The 19,641-nt window shown below is 44.2% G+C and overlaps 1 protein-coding gene across 3 annotated transcripts in view; it reads right to left on the bottom strand.

Moving 5' to 3' along the window:
- Window positions 1–19,401, bottom strand: part of PLAGL1 (PLAG1 like zinc finger 1) — an 84,946-nt gene extending 65,545 nt beyond the window's left edge. For 2 of the 3 annotated variants that reach the window (XM_029054946.2, XM_029054965.2), the window contains exon 1: window positions 19,255–19,401. The gene's annotated coding sequence lies outside the window, so the exon portion shown is untranslated. The remainder of the gene's footprint in view (window positions 1–19,254) is intronic. The other variant, XM_029054957.2, reaches the window with a different exon arrangement.
- Window positions 19,402–19,641: the final 240 nt, after the last annotated feature.

Genomic DNA, 19,641 nt, shown 5'->3' with positions numbered 1-19,641 from the left:
AACTCTACTGTACTGCACTCCTCCAAGTGCCTACCTAGCACAGTGCTCGGCACCCAGTAAATTTTTGATGAATACCACTGATAGATCGATTAATGAATGCAAGGCACTGTAATAAGCACTTGGGAAGGATGGGTTCAAATGACATGTCATCTGCCCACAAGGAGCTTATGTTCTAAGAATTATGATTTCATCATCTGCGTCTATTTCCCCTTTTACTGTGAGATTATAAGATCCTTGAGGGCAGGGACCACTCCTTTTACTTCTGTTGTACCTTCCCCAAATGCCTCAGTAACTGCTATTAATGATGAGGCACTGGTGGTTTTCAACAGTTTCTTTGAATGTAAGTTCACTGGATCCAATTACCTTCATTTTGTTCTTCTCTACTACCTCTACTTCCTGTGGGTTTCTATTACTCTGCATACAGGTTACAGGCTTTCTTTAGAAAAGAGATGACATCAACTGGTACGTTAGGCTAACAAAAGAACTAAGAATCCTTTATCTAAGGATTTTCATCTAGCAAGTTTAAAACACTTAGAAAACCTTATTTCCTCTTTCTGATAAAGTCTAAGTAGTAAAATTACAATGTACTATAAGAGTGCTACCTTGAAAAAGAAAAAAACCTGCATAAATCAAGAATAAAAGAAAGTGCTTGGAGTATGCTATACAATACAACTTGTTTTCCACTTAAAAAAAAAAACAGACCCTAAACATTTGATTCAGTAAAATTCAGTCAGTATCCCGGGATAACTCTATTCATTTTTTTTCTCAGAGTCAAATAAAGAAGGTTAAGAATTCAGCCCTTTCCAAAAGTTCTTGTGGCCCAGCAGTTAAATAGCTTCAAAAAAGTTTAAATTTGGAAGAATCTAATGACCCTTTTCCAAACTCATTTCTCTCCCAGCTATTCCTGTTATTGCTATTTTTGTTTCTTGGAAGATATGTGGTTCAGTCATTCTTAAATATTTATGAATACACTGCTTCATTATTTATTACGTTTTTGAAATTGAATCCTTCATGAGAAAATCACCTTAGGACTATGGCAAAAATACAGAAAGTAACAAGGATTAAGCAGCATCTGCTTCTTATCACCCAGTGACATTCAGTGTTCAAGTTTATAAAAACTAGTGAAAAAGTGCCCAATCTGAAAAAGATTATAGATCTCATTTCCCCTACGCTCTCTCCCTTCTACATCACATGCACTTGGATCTATACCCTGTAGCCAACTGATATCCTCCCCTCCACACACTCAGCCCCACAGCACTTATGTACATATCCATAATTTATTGTAATGTCTGTCTGACCCCACAGATTGTAAGCTCCTTGTGGGCAGGGAACATGTTTACCAACTCTGTTGTACTGCACTCTCTCAAACATTAAAAGACTCCTATACATAGTAAGTGCTCAGTAAGTACCATCGATTGATCAGTGTGGCCAAGCTCCTCATAAAAATCAAAGAAGTAATCCAACACAAGACAACCCTGGAAAACAGAAAAGGCTTACCCTTACCTTATTTTCAAGAGGTATACTTAATTACCTCCCACTTTGATTTAAGATACTCTGATGTTATTTGCATTCTAAAAACTTTCAGGATAGTTTCTTGATCTGCATGGACAGTCCAAATGCTTGTATCCTGAACAAAATATATGAATAAAAACACCAAACAGTTCCTAAAGGCACTGTGACTTTTCTCATGGAGACTAAAAAGACAAATACTTCAGTTCTCCTTTTTCCTTTGGTGATGTCACATTAGGTTTTTATTTTCATTTGAAGGAGAGAAAAACAAACAAAAACCTTTTGTTTTCCTTCCTCTTTCAGGCACTTTTAAAATGGCTTTTACCTTCCCCTTTTGTTTTGCTTGCTTTCTCTTTTGTGGTCATTTGTCTGGTCTGCTTTTGTTCATTTCCTTTTCACTCCTTTGTTTCAGTCCCAACTTTTGTTTTGCAATACCTTTCTTCCATTCTGAGCCTGTCCTATATTTCCTCACACATAGTATCTGTTAGCCAAGCCTTGGTAACTGTTCTAGATGTCAAACTGATATTTTATAAATCAAGCTCCATCTCAACACCATCTATTTTCCTCCTCAGCAAGTCTGGTGGGCTTCTCTTTATCAGAAATTTTGATGATTCTCCCACAGCCTTTAAGAACTACACTTCACCCTGTTCTAAACAACTGGGTGCCTTGGGCAGATCACTTTCCCCATATAAAAATTGGAGTTCATGTTAAGTGCTAAATGGAGTTGATACAATCCAAGCAGATCAGACATAATCCTGTCCCAGATGGGGCTCACGATCTAAGAAGGAGGTAGAACAAACAGTTTAACCCCATTGAGGTAACTGAGGCACAGAGAAGATAAGTGACTTGCCCAAAGTCAACTGGCAGTCAAGAGGCAGAGCTGGGATTAGAACCCAGGGCCTCTGACTCCCAGACCTGTGTTCTTTCCACTAGTACACACTGCTTCCCACTCATTTGTAAAATGGGGTTAAAATACTTGTTTTTCCCTTCTCCTTAGGCTGTAAGTCACGTTTGGGATGGGGTTATATCTGTTCAACTTCTAATTATGCTAGTGCTTAATACTTTGTGCTTGGCATATGGTAAGCATTTAGTAAATAACATTAATCAATCAAGCACTCTCCTAAGTGCTTGGGAGAGTACGATTCAACTGAGTTGGTAGACACGACCCCTGCCCACAGTGAGCTTTCAGTCTAGAGAGAGAGAGATATTACTATTATCTGACAACAAAAATGCTCTGGTTTTATCCAAGCTTAGATAAATGCAGAGGACCAAAAGAGTAAGGTGGTCAGATCCTGCCTGACATTCATCTCTCCAGGCCTGGAAAGTGCTGATCACCAAGCCAGCTGCTCTTAGTATTCGCGGACAAAAATGGCAAAATTGACTTGTATTGGTGAAATACCTATTCTAATTCACATTCAAGGAGACTTCCAGTGATAAAACTTGAATTAAAAAAGGGCTGCAATCTGAAATATTAAAAGAAAAAAATTGGGGAAAGACCATTAGTAAATTAAATTCCCATAAAATACACTGCCCACTATACAGCACAAAAAGAACAACTTTATTACGATACAAATTTTTTTTTGGAAAAAGGTTTCCAATACAAGAATTTCAAACCTCACTCAACCAAGAAACATGGATTGAGACTTTGATTAATTCTATCTAGCCAAAAATAATTCAATTAGGTGAGTTAAAACTCATCAATTTGTTCCACGATACTGAAGCTAGTCAATGCTAGGACTAAAAAAATCTACTTTGGAGTCTGAATTGCCCATTTGGGCTATCTGCGAAGAGCAAATCATTTGGCTCAATCTTCTTCCTTGAACTCTTTAAATTTGACATATCCCCAAACAGGAATCCCTCCAACCCCTCAGCCCACTGCCCAAAGGGGATGTGGTTACAGTTTTCTGGGGAGCAGAGGGCAAACACTGTGACCAAGATTGTCCAGGTTACGCTGCCCCCAATTAACATTATCTTTGTCATTTGTTTGTGCCACTTTGAAACAGCTTAAGAAACAAGTTTGCCAGTGCCTTCATAGGATTCCGGTCCCAGGAAAGAAACCAGGACGTCAGAAGAGGACATGAAGGGCAGAAAAGGGCTAATCTAAAAATAAATATCCCAAGACACACCTGTATCTAGAAACAGTTGCTGGAACGGCAAATGGCAACATTATGCCTCTTTTGTCCTTCGAGACTTTGTCTTCTCCCTGATAGTTTCTCCTTCTGGCTCCACTCTCCTTTGTTCCCATTTCCTCCATTCCTCCTGCTTCTCCCTACACCAAATTATGTCTCATCTGCTTTGTCCAATTCCCCAACATCCTTGTGTTCCTCTGTCTATTATCATTTCTCCAATCATGTCGCCCTTTGGGCCCCATATCCAAGGTGTCCTTTTCTTCCATATGTCTCTACTTTGTGCCTCCTCAGCCCATATGTGCCCCCCATTTTCTCTCCCTGCCCGGCCCCTCTTCACCCCATCTTCCTCCACTCCTTGCTTCCCTGAGACCGCAAATATCACGGCCTTCATTTATTCCAGACCCTATCTTCCTCTGGCCTCGCTGTGGACATCCCCATCTCCCCCTGGCCCCGTGGCCTATCTTGTCCTTGAGTACAAAATATTTCAAAATTCTGCTTTGTTTTTCAACACGTTCTTCTATTCTTTCTGGATTCCCCCCGAGTTGACTGTCAAATCAGAGTATGATATGGCACTTTTGTTCACCAAATGATCATTATTCCTGAGAATCAAGGGGTATAGTTTACCCAAGACAGGCCTAAAGCCTCAATTTTTGAAGAGTTATGGGAAATGGGAAGCTTTAGCAGTAATTTTTGCCAGATTAAGTGCACTGATGCATGACAATACTGTTACCTTCTTTTGAAAGACTAGACACTCAGACAATCTGACCTTTTGTTACTTGGTTGGAAAGGTGCAAATACTCTACCAGACATTCCTGAATTGCTTTTACAAAGTGAAAGAATAGCATGATATCATGAGGTCTTTCATTCCTTCATGGAATGGTACTACTGCTGGCGTGTGTATCTGTATAAATGTTTTAAAAGGGCTTGCCAGAATAAAATAAATCTGTTACAATTTTAATGATTTTAACCTGGAGCAGCTTGTGAGATTACACACTGCATCACAGCAGATCTAATAAAAACTACCTTCTCCACCTACAGGTAGCTTGAAAGACCATCAGAGGCCATTTTCTGAAATTATAATTTATCTAAATTTTTTTCCTAGAAATCTATGCCACCATTAAAAATGTCAGACCCAGTTGACAGTAAAAGCTGTTTTCCACCCTGCAAAACACTCATGCTATTTGTTGAAGACACCACTGGCAAAACTTTGCAACCTTTGCAAACCTTTATTAGGCAGATAAAAGCCACACAGGAAGGGGAAGAGTAGGACACCTCAAAGATCCCCCTGCAGCCCCAGTACTTGAATAGTGACAAAATTATGAATACCAAACAACCATTATAGAAGATTCACTGTCTTCCTCCTGCAAAATTCTGACTTCTGCTATTGTTTGGCACAGCTTTCTTCCATAACAATCCACCTCTTCTCCTGGCTCAGGACTCTAAAAATAACTCAAAGAACTTCTTCCAGGAAGGGCTACACCAAACCAATCAATCAATGGTACTTATTGAGCACTTATTGTGTGCCCAACCGAAACGTATCGGGTGCTTGGGAGAGAACAATACAGTAGAGTTGACAGACACATTCCCTACCCTCAAGCAACAATCTATCCCAGAAACACTGGAGCTGTCTATCCTACTCTTGAAAATTGCCCAAGGATGTTGCACAGCTTTTCAACCCTTGCTTTTAATAAATCCTTCCAGTGCCCCTGCCAATTTTCCAGCTGCAATTAAAGCCCACTCACTCTCATTCTGGCCTCACAGAACCAGGATTGCTGTTCATCAAACCCCATAATATTTCTTCAGCTACTTTAAGATTTATTGAATTTTCCTCTCTAGGCTAAATAACTGCTGGATTATCTTCCCAACACTTACTCATCTACATTTAAATCATCTGTGCTTCTCTCTTTATGACCCTTTCGGAATTATTCTCACCCACCATCTCTAGGTGGGTGACTCCCAACTCCTTGTGAGCAGGGAACATGATCACCAACTCTGTCATATTATATATTTCCGAATTAAGCCTCAAAGAAACAATACAGTACACTTAAGAAAAGCCCTAGTCGGCACAAACTATGTGGATACCATACTGCCCTTTTAATAATAGCCATAACCCCAAATTAAACATCCTCTTTTTAATTTCTGTTAAAATAGAGGTTGAAATTTCTGCTGAGAATACCCATATTCCAGCTTTTGGAAAATCAGTCCTAAAAATACTCTACTCAAAACAGTTCATTAAGTAAAATACAAAGACCCTGAAAAGTACCCTATTCCTATTCACCCCAAATGTTCAGTCCGTTTCCCCACTCCTCAATAATCTCCAGTGATTGTCCATCCACCTCCGCATCAAACAGAAGCTACATACCATTGGCTTTATTTAAAGTCACTCAAACACCTTGCCTCCTCCTACCTCACCTCGCTACTCTGCTAACTACAACCCAGCCCACACACATGGCTCCTCTAATGCCAACCTACTCACTGTACCTGGATCCCATCTATCTTGTCGCTGACCTCTACCTGGAATGCCCTCCCTTTTCATATCAGACCAAGAACTACTCTCCCCACCTTCAAAGCTTTATTGAAGGCACATCTCCAAGAGGCCTTCCCTGACTAAGCCCTCATTCCTCTTTTTCCACTCTCTTCTGTGTCGTTCAGCCCCAAAGCATTTATGTAGATATCCATAATTTATTTGTATTAATGTACGTTTCCCCCTCTAGACTGTAAGCTCATTTTAGGCAGCAAATGTTTCTGTTATACTGTTGTGTTGTTCTCTCCCAAGCACTTAGTACAGTTTCCTGCATAGAGTACGCATTCAATAAATGAGATTGATTGATATTCCACCATTATCATTTTCGCCCACTTTGTCTTTTCACAGAATTCAGTATTTATAAAAATTAGAGGACTGCAAAAGAGACATGAGGTACAAATAGTGAACTCAGATGTTATATCCAAAAAAACTTCCCTCTTGACCCTACGGCATCCACTATCACCCTATCTCCCTTTCACCTTTTCTCTCCAAACTTCTTGAGTGAGTTGTTTACACCCGCTGCCTCCACTTCCTCTCCCTGATCCCCTCAATCTGGCTTCCACCCCATCCATTCCATGGAAACTCTCCTAAGATAACAATAATAATAAGAACTGGTATAGTAACAAGCAAATCAGGCTGGACACAGTCCCCGTCCCACATGGAGTTCACAATCTCAATCTCCATTTTAAAGATGAGGTAACTGAGGCCCAGAGAAGTGAAGAGACTTGTCCAAGGTCACACAGCAGACAAGTGGCAGAGCCAGGATTAGAAACTATGACCTTCTGATCCCCAGTCCCAGGCTCTATCCACTACGCCATGCTACTTCTAAGTTCACCAATGACTTCCTTCTGGCCAAATTCAACGGCCTCTGCTCCATCCTAATCCTCCTTGTTCTCTCAGTTGCCTTTAAGATTGCAGATCACCCCCTTCTCCTGGGATCACTAGCTAACCTTGGCTTCACTGACACTGTCCTCTCCTGGTTCTCCTATCTGGCTGCTCCTTCTTGGTCTCTTTCACTGGATTCTCCTCTACCCCCCACCTCCCAGCTATGGGAGTCTCTTAAGGTTCAGTTCAGGGTCCCCTTCTATTCTCCAACTGCACGCAATCCCTTGGAAAATGCATTTCTTCCCACAGCTTCAACTACCATCTCTAGGGGGGTGACTCCCAACTCCTTGTGGGCAGGGAACATGATGACCAACTCTATTATAATAATAATAATAATGTTGGCATTTGTTAAGCACTTACTATGTGCAGAGCACTGTTCTAAGCGCTGGGGTAGATACAGGGCAATCAGGTTGTCCCACGTGAGGCTCACAGTTAATCCCCATTTTACAGATGAGGTAACTGAGGCACAGAGAAGTTAAGTGACTTGCCCACAGTCACACAGCTGAGAAGTAGCAGAGCCGGGATTCTAACCCATGACCTCTGTCTCCCAAGCCCACGCTCTTTCCATTGTGCCACGCTCTGCTGAGCACAGGGTGGTGCACACAGTAAGCCGTTCAGTAAATATGATTAATTAATTGAGCTGCCTCTCCTGGAGAGCCCTGACTTCTCTCCTTCTCTGCAGTCTCACAGTTCCTTCTACTTTCAGGACACAACTACTTGGATGCCCCACCAACACTTCAAACTTAACCTATCCAAAACAGAACTACTCAGCTTCACACCCAAACCCTAGTCCTCCCTGTCTTTCCCATCTCTGTAGACAGTACCACCATCCTCCACGTCTCACAAGCCCGTAACTCTGTTTCTATATAACTGTTACACTGTACTCTCCCAAGTGCTCTGCACACAGTAAGCGCTTAATAAATACCATTGATATATGACAAACCACCACGTTCCACACCTTCAAAGCATTATTACAATCACAACTCCTCCAAGAGGCCTTCCCCAACTAAGCCTTCTTTTCTTCCTCTCCCTTCTGGGCCACCTTTGCACTTGGAGCTGTATGTAAGTATGTAATATTCACCCCACCTTCAGCCCAACAGCATTGATGTAACTTCTGTAATTCATTTACTTATTAATGTCTGGCTCCCCTTCTAGACTGTGAGCTCCTTGTGGGCAGGGAACATGTCTATCAACTCTACTGCACTATAGTCTACTAAGCACTTAGTACAGTGCTCTACACACTGCAAACATTCAGTAAATATCACTGATTAAATAATACTAAGGATAATGGTATTTACTAAGCAAATAATAATAATAATAATATCCATGAGCAAAGACTGTACTACGCACTGGGATAGATAGATGATATACAGGTCATTCACTCAGTCGTATTTATGGAGAGCTCACTGTGTGCAGAGCACTGTACTAAGCGTTTGGGAGCAGCCCGTAGCTTAGTGGAAAAAGCACGGGCTTGGAAGTCAGAGGACAAGGGTTCTAATACCGGTTTCACCACTGGTTTGCTGTGTGACCTTGAGCAAGTCACTTAACTTCTTGGTGCTTCAGTTACCTTATCTGTAAAATAGGGATTAAGACTATGAGCCCCATGTGGGACAACTTGATTATCTTGTAGTGGAAAGAACCCGGGCTTGGGAGTCAGAGGTCATGGGTTTGAATCCCGGCTCTGCCACTTGTCAGCTGTGTGACTGTGGGCAAGTCACTTAACTTCTCTGTGCCTCAGTTCCCTCATCTGTAAAATGGGGATTAAGACTGTGAGCTTCACTTGGGACAACCTGATTACCCTGTATCTACCTCAGCGCTTACAACAGTGCTCAGCACATAGTAAACGCTTAACAAATATCAACATTATTATTATTACCCCAGCGCTTAGAACAGTGCTAGCACATAGTAAGCACTTAATACCATAATTATTATACAATACAGCAATAAACAGTGCCTTTTCTTGCCCACAACGGGCTTACAGTCTAGAGTCGGAGAGACAGACATTAATAGAAATAAAAAAATTACAGATATGTACATACGTACTGTGGGGCTGGGAGTGGGGAAGAGCAAAGAGAGCAAGTCAGGGCTATGCAGAAGGTAAGAGATGAGGAAAAGTGGGGCTTAGTCTGGAAAGGCCTCTTGGAGATGTGTCTTCAATAAGGCTTTGAAAGTGGGGAGAGTAACTGTCCGTCGGATTTGAAGACAGCGGGCATTCCAAGCCAGAAGCAGGACGTAGGCTAGGGGTCGGGAGGGAGACAGGTGAGACTGAGGGACAATGAGGTTAGCACTAGAGGAGTAAAGTGTCAGAGCTAGGTTGTAGAAGGAGAGAAGTGAGGTGAGGTAAAAGGGAGCAAGGTGGTGGAGTGTTTTACAGCCAATGGTAAGGAGTTTTTGTTTGATGGAGAAGTGGATGGGCAACCACCGGAGTTTTTTTGAGGATCGGGGTGACATGTCCTGAAAGTTCTTGTAGAAAAATGATCCAGGCAGCAGTATGAAGTGTGGACTGGAGTGGGGAGAGACAGAAGGCTGGGAGGTCAGCAAGGAGGTCATATGTACACAATCCCTGTCCCACTGTCTAGGTTGAAGAATGGGTACTGAACCCCCATTTTATACATGAGGAAACATCTGCCCAAAGCCACACAGCAGGCAGATGGCAGAGCTAAGATTAGAACTCAGCCCAGACTTCTTCTCTGCTATTACTATTACTACCTCTCCCTTTTCTCCCACCTCATCCTCTCTTGAACCCTCAGAGTTGGTCCTCTGCTCTAGCCACCTTTCCCAATACTAATTAAGCCCTGTTTGCAGTCTGGGTGAATAAGTGGTAACTTTTTCAAGATTTCCTACTAGTTCTCCCATTTCTCCCTAGCTTCCCTAAGATGCTTCTCCCCCCCTTTCCCACCCCCCACTGTAGGTTCATCCATTAAGTGATAAATAGGAGATAGGTGATAAGTAGGAGAAGCAGCGTGGCTCAGTGGAAAGAGCACGGGCTTTGGAGTCAGAGGTCATGAGTTCGAATTCCAGCTCTGCCACTTGTCAGCTGTGTGACTGTGGGCAAGTCACTTCACTTCTCTGTGCCTCAGTTACCTCATCTGTAAAATGGGTATGAAGACTGTGAGCCCCCCGTGGGACAACCTGATTCCCCTGTGTCTACCCCAGCGCTTAGAACAGTGCTCTGCACATAGTAAGCGCTTAACAAATACCAACATTATTTTTATATTATTATAAATCACTCCCTCCTGCAGGCCCATATTCAGGAGAGGAAATTCAAGTAGTACATGACAATTCCGTGATCTCCAATATCTCTTCAACAGTAGATCGCAAAGAAAATTCTGCAAACACAACACCTTTTCATAATGAGGTATCCCACTCTCTTTAAGTCTCAACTGGTTCTCAGGCTTCTTCTCCCAAGGGTTCCCTGTCCCTCCTCACTGCCGCCTTGCGAGCCTACACACCACCCTCTCGAAGCAGGTTCCACCTCCTGCTAGCTTCCTAGCCAAATCTGAGAAAGGAACGGAGAAAGAGGAAGGGATTGAAGGCACATACAAAAAAAATATATATATATATATATGTGTGTGTGTGTGTGTGTGTACATACATATGTGTGTGTATGTGCATTTGTGTACTTACATACATTTTTTTCTGCTTTTTAGTCTCAGCCTTGCTCTTTTCTACATGAGCAGACTGAGTCCCACGAGGGACAGTGTCTAATTTCTACCTCTGTATCATGTCCCAGAGCTCAGTTCACCGCCCTACACTTAGGAAGCATTTAAGAATCATTACTATTCTTACTACTACTTGGTGCTGGGGCAGTCATTAAATCAGTGGGGACTGTAGGATGGCGTCCAGACAGGTGGCCACACTGAAATCACCTTGTGGCCTTTTTTGAGACCCACTACTCTTGGAATCAATAACTGTATCTATCAGGTGCTTGTTGTGTACAGATCCCCGAACTACAGATGTGGAAGAGAACAAAAGAATAGAATTGGTAGATGAGGTCCATGCCCTCAGGGAGCTTAGAGTCTAGTGGAGGTGCTTGGAGTCTGGTGATGTCAGAGGTTATGGGTTCGAATGCCGCTCTGCCACTTTGTCAGCTGTGTGACTGTGGGCAAGTCACTTAACTTCTCTGTGCCTCAGTTACCTCATCTGTAAAATGGGGATTAACTGTGAGCTTCACACAGGACAACCTGATTACCCTGTATCTACCCCAGTGCTTAGAACAGTGCTCTGCACATAGTAGGTGCTTAACAACTACCAATATTATTATTATGTCACTGTTTTGTTTCTTTACAATGGTATTTGTTAAGCGCTTACTATGTGCCAAGCACTGTAGGAGGCGGTAGGACAGGTACAAGCTAATCTGGTTGGACACAGTCCATGTCCCACACGGGGCTCACAGCCTTAATCCCCATTTTACAGAGGAGGTAATTGAAACACAGAACAGTGAAGTGACTTGCCCAAGATCACACAGCAGACATGTGGTGGAGCGGGATTAGAAACCAGGTCCTTCTGACACCCAGGCCCGTGCTCCATCCACAAGGCTATGATGCTTCCTTTGGTTAACAACCAAAATTCAAAAACCAACGATTGACTTCTGCAAAGAACTAGATCCATTAGAGGAATCTAGATATAGATTATTAATCCCTTCTGAAGCAGTTACCATGCAAAGAGAGTGAACGCTGCTAGTAAAAGTAGTAGCCCTGTTGGTATTAATTTGAATATCCTCCAAAGATGCAACACAGCCCTGAAAATACACTTGGGCCCCGGGCTACAAAATATTCAGAGCAGGTTTTATAAGCATCAAGTAGTAAGTGCAATATGAATTTGTGTGTGTCTGCTTCTGATTTCTTTTTTGGCTACTTTCAAAGGAATCTGCTAGAGCACTAAGAGTATATGCCTCCGGACGGTCTTGATATATTGATAAAGAGCAAGCAGGTGGATGATTACTTCAGTAAATTCAAAGAGATTTTGATGCCTGATTTTCTCTTTCAACTAGCTAATATGACTGTAATCGTCCAGAAATGAAACCACAAAACTGCTTTGAAACAGAGCTACCAGAGATATGCTGGATAAATTCTCAGCATCAGTTTAGTGGTGGCTTAAGCAAATACAATCACATATTCAATAGATGAAAACTTTTTCAAGTGTTCCTCTTGTGAAACCAGGTAAATGATAAAATAAAAATCTCTTGGTCCTTTATAACATTCTGGACTCAGTCAATGACCTCCTGGTTGTGTTTGTTCAGCTTAATATTAAAACTCTTTCTCTGATAATCTCAACACCTACCAACTTTGCTTGTAAAAAAAAAAAAAAAGAATAAGGAAAGACCTTAGGCCCTGCAGAAAAAAAAAAACTCCAGGAGTACAGTAGGTTTTCAATCTTACTAACATATTTCAGTTTTTGTCTCTAACCCATGCAGGCCCCTGTGCTATGTTAAATAATTAACTACCTGAGATCTGCAGTGCCAGAGAGTAGTGAAGAAAATAGTTACTGTGTAAGCCATTAACCTCTCAAACACCTTTTCATGTTCCTTTGGTAGAGATGTATGTTTGTGTGTTGGGTGGAATTCAATTCTCTGGGTGTCACCCTTGTAAAACTAAGTCCCTAAAGTGTTTTATGGAGCATTACCAGGAAAGACACCAAAAAGAAAAGGAAGCTTATAATTATAAAGGCTAACAAGGAAGATCTTGGGTTTTCTTCAAAAACAAGGATTTCGACTATGGTTTCCCAAAGAATTCACCATTCACCATATAGGTAGGGAATGGAGATTCCAGCCTCCTCCTTGGAATTTTAGTTGTGCCAATGAAAAAAAAAAATTTAGAGAAAGAAAATTCACTGGGCCCCTGAGACATAACCGTGTAAGGGGAGGAGAGAGGGGGGACATTGGTGTTTCTCTGTGAAGCTGTTTGGATTCAGGGAATGCAGGGAGAGATGGAAAGCTATATGTTTCAAGAGAGTAAAATATTTAACAAAGTCACCTTTTGCAATCTCCCATTTAAATCCAGATCAGCTAGTGAGTGAACCTGAAAGGCTGAATCAGTAGTCACGGCACCCCTCCATTACAAACTACACTTGTTATGAATCTGTAAGTGGTGAAATTTTACATAAGTCAATGAAATCTCAGTCTCATTTAGTTGCCATTAACATATATTAACTTTAAATATACGAAAAATTGAACTTAAACCGTGAATTAAATTTTCTACTTCCTAAAAGACAGCATAGAGTGACTTGTCAACTCACAAAACAAGGAAAAACTTTACAGAATCCTCCAGGAAACAATCATGGCTAGCAACAACTGGATCTAATTTTCTTTTGAGGACTACGTAGAGAATTATACCTCAATTTAGATACTAAGAACTGCACATCAGAAATTTCAGGAAATAATTCTTACTCTATTGTTATGAACCTGTCAAACACATTCAAGAAATGAAATAGCATTAAGGATAATCATTTTACTATAGTATTACTTTACTGTTGATAATAATAATAATAATATGGCATTTGTTAAACACTTAGTATGAGCCAAGCCCTGTGATAAATTCATGATAATCAGGTCTGACAGTTCCTGTACTATATGGGGCTCACACGGTCTGGGGGTGGGAGGGAGAGAAGATGATCCCTCACCTTACAGATGCTGGAAATGGCAGCAGTTAAATGGCAAGTTAAATGACTTGACTAAGGCCACGCAGCTAGTAAGCAGTGGCACCAGGATTTGAACCCTCATCTCCTGACTCCCAGGCCCGTGCTTTTTCTACTAGGCCAAGATGCTTCTGAAGTCTCAAAAGACATGGCAAATGTTGACCCCAATTCTCCCTCCCATATAAGGGGGCAAAACAGAGCAAAATAAAACAGGGGAGGCTTCTCTCTCTGTTGTATCAAGTCTGTTATATTGTACTTTCCCAAGGGCTTAGTACAGTGCTCTTCACACAGTTAACACTCAATAAATACAATGAATTGATTCTGGATGATGGAAGGAGTAGGATCACCCACCCCAGGTTACCCATGTGAAGGAACGTTTGCACTCTCTCTGAACACAATGAGCAGGTGCCACTAGAGGCAGGCTAGGAGCAAGGCAGCTAGAAGAGACCCTGCCCGCACAGAACCTCTCTACCCAACCCCCTATCCTGGGCTCCCTGGCCAGAGGGAAACTTGGAGTGGACTCAGGGTGAACCCCAAAATATTGGAAGGCTAGTGTGGAGCTAAATCCCCTCTGATGGCCATGGGGGATCCTGCCACCAGAATGGCGCTTCAAGACTGCCTGGGCAATCATCTGTCTTGGACAGTTAAAGCCTTCTCCTGACTGGAGTTCGAGCACTGAACCGGAACATCTAGGGGGTCCCCTTCTGGTTCTGATTGTGCCCATCTCCTAGGTTCTTACTTAGAAAATGGGTAAATAAAACAATATATTATTATTTAAAACTTCCTGAACCAATTAAGCAGTTCTAAGCTTCTGTTCTCACAGATATACAATGAAAAGAACAAACTACTATTCAAAAACAATTGATGGATTTTGAATCTTCTAAACAGGCAAAATTGGGCTGAGCTTCTGAGGGACACCTCTGCTTTTTGCCCCGATGCAAGATTCAACTGATTTTGGGGGATCCGTTTCTGTAAGCTACTTGGTTCTTTGTTTAGCTTCACCTGAGGCAGGGGCATCCCCTAGCGCAATAAGGAAATGAATGGAACCTGTGAGATATTTTCTTGAACTCAGTACCTAACCTTAAACCACGGCCCTACGGGGCCCCCAGTCGGGCCCTCGACTCACCACATTTCTCTGTGCTGGCCGCCGGGTCCCATTTCCAGCAATGAACCACTTCCCAGCTTAGCAAATACCGTAATTATCATCATTATCATTGCATGTGGGGAGGAAAGGAGGGGAAAAAAGTGTGTCACAATGCAGGCCAACAGTTGCTCAACGGTTGCCTCCAGCATGTAACTTGGGCCCATATCCTTGGCTCCCAGCTCCATTCCTGGCCAAACCTGCCACACTTCAGTAATTCACTGCTCACTTACTTTATGCAGAACATTGTCTTAAGCATTTGGAAGAGAACGACCCAATTACCATCTGCTGCAGAATTGCTCCCGCCCTCATCTCACCAGAGCACCTCCTCCTCTGCCCCCAGCTGAGGAGCGAGACGGAGCTGAGGCTGAGCTGGGACATGGAAGAGGCCTTCTGAGCTCAACCGGAGGAGAGGGGCTCCTTTCTCATCACCACCCTGGCTGCCCGACCCTCTTTTCCCTAGCTCCGTCTCCCTTTGCTTCGCCTATGCACTTGGATCTTGTACCCTTCAAACATTTGATATTCACCCCTCCCTATGCCCCACAGCACTTATTTAAGGATCTATAATGTCTGTCTCCCCTGTAGACTGTAAATTCCTCGTGGGCAGGGAACGTGTCTACCAGCTCTGTTGAAATGGACTCTCCCAAATGCTTAGTACAGTGCTCTGCACACAGAAAGCACTCAATAAATATCACTGATAGACTGATTTTACAATCTGGCAGGGAAGAAGGACACTAAAATAAATTACACGTAGAAGGAAGCGATGGGTTCAGATCTGCCTTGCACCACACAAGTCTTCCACGTGACCCTTCCAAAACTCAATCCCCAACTCCCAGATAAAGTAGTATGAATCCAACAGCTTTTTTTTAATGGTATTTGTTAAGCGCTTACTGTCAGGCACCGTACCTAACTGCTGGGGTAGATAGAAGATAATCAGGTTAGACACAGTCCCTGTCTCACAAAGGGCTTTCGGTCTTAGTCTCCATTTTACAGATGAAGTAACCAAGACGCAGAGTAGTTAAGTGACTTGACCAAGGTCACAGAGCAGGTGGAGCTGGAATCAGAACCCAGTTCTCTGACTCCCAGACCTCTGCTCTTTCCACCAGATCACGCTGCTTAACGACATTGCCTCTGAGCCACCAAGAACAGCTCTTTAATTTAGCGAATGCCACTTAGTCCACTAAAATGCATCTCACCGATATTTAATGCCTGATGTCATCCACTGCCTTGATTTTATTTTTTTTAACAAAGCTGTCCCTTAACCAACCTTCCACACTTCCACAGGCCTCTTCGGATCCATCTTCAGCAGTATAATAACAACTGTGGGTATTTGTTAAGCTTTTACTGTGCCAAGCACTGAGGTAGATACAAGATAATAATATCCGACATAGTCTGTTCACATCTTATTTTGTATGGTTGATGCTTGAAAGTCTAAACTTTAATAAAATGTTCTGGGTTTGTTTTTTTTTTGGCAAATAGGTTTCAAACATTTAGTGAGTGAAAATTTGTACACAGACTATGAGCCCCCCAAGGGGCAGGGACCGTGCCTCAGTCTCATCTGGGTATTGTTTCCCAGTGCTTAGTACAGTGCTCTACACATAAAAAGCACTTAGTAAATACAATTGATACGGGCTCTCAGTCCAAGGCAGAGACAGGACTGGTACTTAATCCTCATTTTACAGATGAGGAAAGTGGAGCTCACAGAAGTGAATAATAATAATAATAATAATAATAATAATAATGGTATTTAAGCACTTACTTTGTGCCACGCACTGTACTAAATGCCGGGATGGATACAAGCAAATTGGGTTGGACTCAGTCCCTGTTCCACATGTGGCTTACAGTCTCAATCGCCATTAGACAGATTCATTCATTCATTCAATAGTATTTATGGAGTGCTTACTATGTGCAGAGCACTGTATTAAGCGCTTGGAATGTACAATTTGGCAACAGAGACAAACCCTGCCCATTGACAGATTTACAATCTAATCGAGGGAGACAGACAAAAACAAGACACCTTAATTGCAATAAATAGAATTCATTCATTCAATAGTATTTATTGAGCGCTTACTATGTGCAGGGCACTGTACTAAGCGCTTGAGATGAACAAGTCGGCAACAGATAGAGACAGTCCCTGCCGTCTGATGGGCTTACAGTCTAATCGGGGGAGACGGACAGACAAGAACAAATCAAGGGGATGTACAACTCATGAGGGAACTGAGGCACAGAGAAGCAAAGTGACTTGCCTAAGGTCACACAGCAAACAAGTAGCAGAGCCTGTGAGCCCAGTTTGGGTGGGGATTGTCTCTATTGCTGAATTGTACTTCCCAAGCATTTAGTACAGTGCTCTGCATACAGTAAGTGCTCAATAAATACAACTGAATGAATGAACCCATAACCTTCTGACTCCCAGGCCTGTACTCTAGCCACTAAGCCATCCCCGTTCAAGAAATTTCATCCCAACAACCCTCTGAAGGTCATCAGAATGAAGTGACTTGCCCTAGGTCACAAAACAGGCAAGTGGTGGAACACGGATGAGAACCCAGATCCTCTGACTTCCAGGCTCATGCTCTTTCCCCAAGGCCACGCTACGTCTTCATTCACCATTTTGCTCACAACAAACGAACTACCTTTTGCAACTACATGTCAGGCCCGTACAACAGTGTTCTTGCACCCATCACAGCGCCTGAATCTTGGACTGAGGAGGCTGTTTTTCTCACTGACTCTTCTTTATTCATCATGTCCAGACTAAGCCTCTGACACACCGGTAATTTGCCACATTATTAAAAGCATCAGGGACGACTGTTTCACTTTTTTCTCCAGGGCTACGATGCCTTCTGGGCTAACAGTATGTTCCGACCCCTATCAACCTCTCCAACCGCAAGATGGATACTGGCAGTAAACGCTGCCTAGAGAAATAAATCATTTAATACTACGAAGAGGCACAATTGATTTTTTTTAAAAAAAGAGGAAAAACATCAGCCCCGGCACCATCCTGACATGAAGTATTGTACAAATAGCTTCCCTCCGTACCTATTGTTTTGCACGCCTGGAATGCTCTCTGCTCCTGCCTCTGCTTTAGAAGCTACTCGGACTTTTCCCGGACATCAATCTAGGGTTTCTTTTCTCTCCTTGTTTCCTTATTAGCCTTTTCCAAAAATAGAACTAAGCCAAGACTCCCAAGAATTTGTTCTCCTCCGTTTTCAATGAAACCATTCTCCCAAAGGCTCTGATTTTGTTTTAAAGACACACTCTGTGAATAGGAAAAGCTGGCAAAACATTCCCCACCGTCCCTGCCTTGGAGGACAAATAGGCAAATGCTTTAGAAGACGGCCAGGCAGTAGCAGCGGCAGCTGGAATGGAACTTCACCTACAGCCCTGGTTCATCCAGTCCAGGTTAGGGAGCCCCCTGCAAGAAAAGAAGCTCTTGGTGGGGGCGAGAGGGGGGAAGAGGGGTACCCTGGAGTGAAGGAAAAAATATTTATTTTTCCCACCGATGCCCAGATGGCCTTCCCTACTTGGTCACGCTAGGGGAAGCCAAGCTCCAACCAGATCTGCTCCTAGGCCCCAGGACTGGCGGCCCCTGACCCAGCACCATACAGAGTGACCCCAACCCAACAAGTCCCCCAGGCACCTCCTGGACAGGGGGATCCCCAAATGCCCAGGGTGGGGAAAGGGGTTGTGGAATCTGGGCCCCCCCCCCCCATTCTCCCCTTGCTTCCCTCACCAACTCTGGCCCTCTCGTTCATCCATTCATTCAGTCGTACTTATTGAGCGCTTACTGCGGGCCGAGCACTGTACCAAGCGCTTAGGAAGTACAATAGAGTTTCCGAAGTGAGAAGGACCCGGAGTCAGAAGGCCACATGTCTGCCGTGTGACCTCGGGGAGGTCGCTTCGCCGGGCCTCAGTTCCCTCCTCTGCAAAATGGGGGTGAAGCCTGGGAGCCCCACGTGGGACAGGACCCGAACTGACTCGCAGCCACCGCAGGGCTCAGCACAGCGCGTGGCCTATAGTAAGCGCCGAAGAGAGACCGCGATCACCCTTATCGTTCTTCCAACGGAGCCATAAAATGAGACCAGCCCTGCCCGCAACGGGCTCACGGTCGAGGGGGCCTGGGAGGGGGAGAGGCTCGCAGGCCGGGGCGGGCGGGGAAAGGACCGGCCCTCCAAACGGACCGCAAAAGAAGTCAATCGATCGAATTTGAGATGTCGGCAGACGGAGGCGGACCGTTGATGGAGGAGGCGGGGGATGGCGGCCGGGCCCGGGTGGTCGAGCCGGCGGATTTTCGGAGCAACGAGCCCCCCCCCCCCCCCCCCGCCCCGGCTTTGACCGACCATCCCCCCGGGCCCCGCACGTCCCGGCCAGGGCGGGAAGCCCCCCGATCGCGCCCCCGCTTCCCGCCTCCGGATCCCCGGGGAAAGTTTCTCCCACCTGGAGACGAAAGTTGCAGAGAGGAGGAGCGGGGAGGCCGGGAGGTGGAGGGGGGGTCGCACCTGCGGTCCGGGGGGCTCCCCGCGGTGGGGTGGAAGGACCGGCCGCCCGGGGAGGCCGGGGAGCAGCCCGGCCCGGACCACCGACCGGAGGCAGGACGCCGAGGGGAGGAGCATCGGAGGAGGAGGAGGAGGAGACTCTCCTCCCTACTTACTGCACGCCTCCTTTGGGCGCTCCTCAAGCTTCCTGAGCGGCCCCCCTCTCCCCCCCACCCCGAAGAGTTTTTTTCCACCCCGCTCCGAATAGCATCTTCCCACCCCATGGGAGCCACCGGAGGCCCGCGGGGCTCACAGGGAGGAGGCACCTTTAGGCAACGAGGTTTGATGG

The sequence above is a fragment of the Ornithorhynchus anatinus genome, chromosome 2, assembly GCF_004115215.2.
Source record: "Ornithorhynchus anatinus isolate Pmale09 chromosome 2, mOrnAna1.pri.v4, whole genome shotgun sequence".
Lineage (NCBI taxonomy): Eukaryota > Metazoa > Chordata > Mammalia > Monotremata > Ornithorhynchidae > Ornithorhynchus > Ornithorhynchus anatinus.
This window is presented reverse-complemented; position numbering and strand designations above follow the sequence as displayed.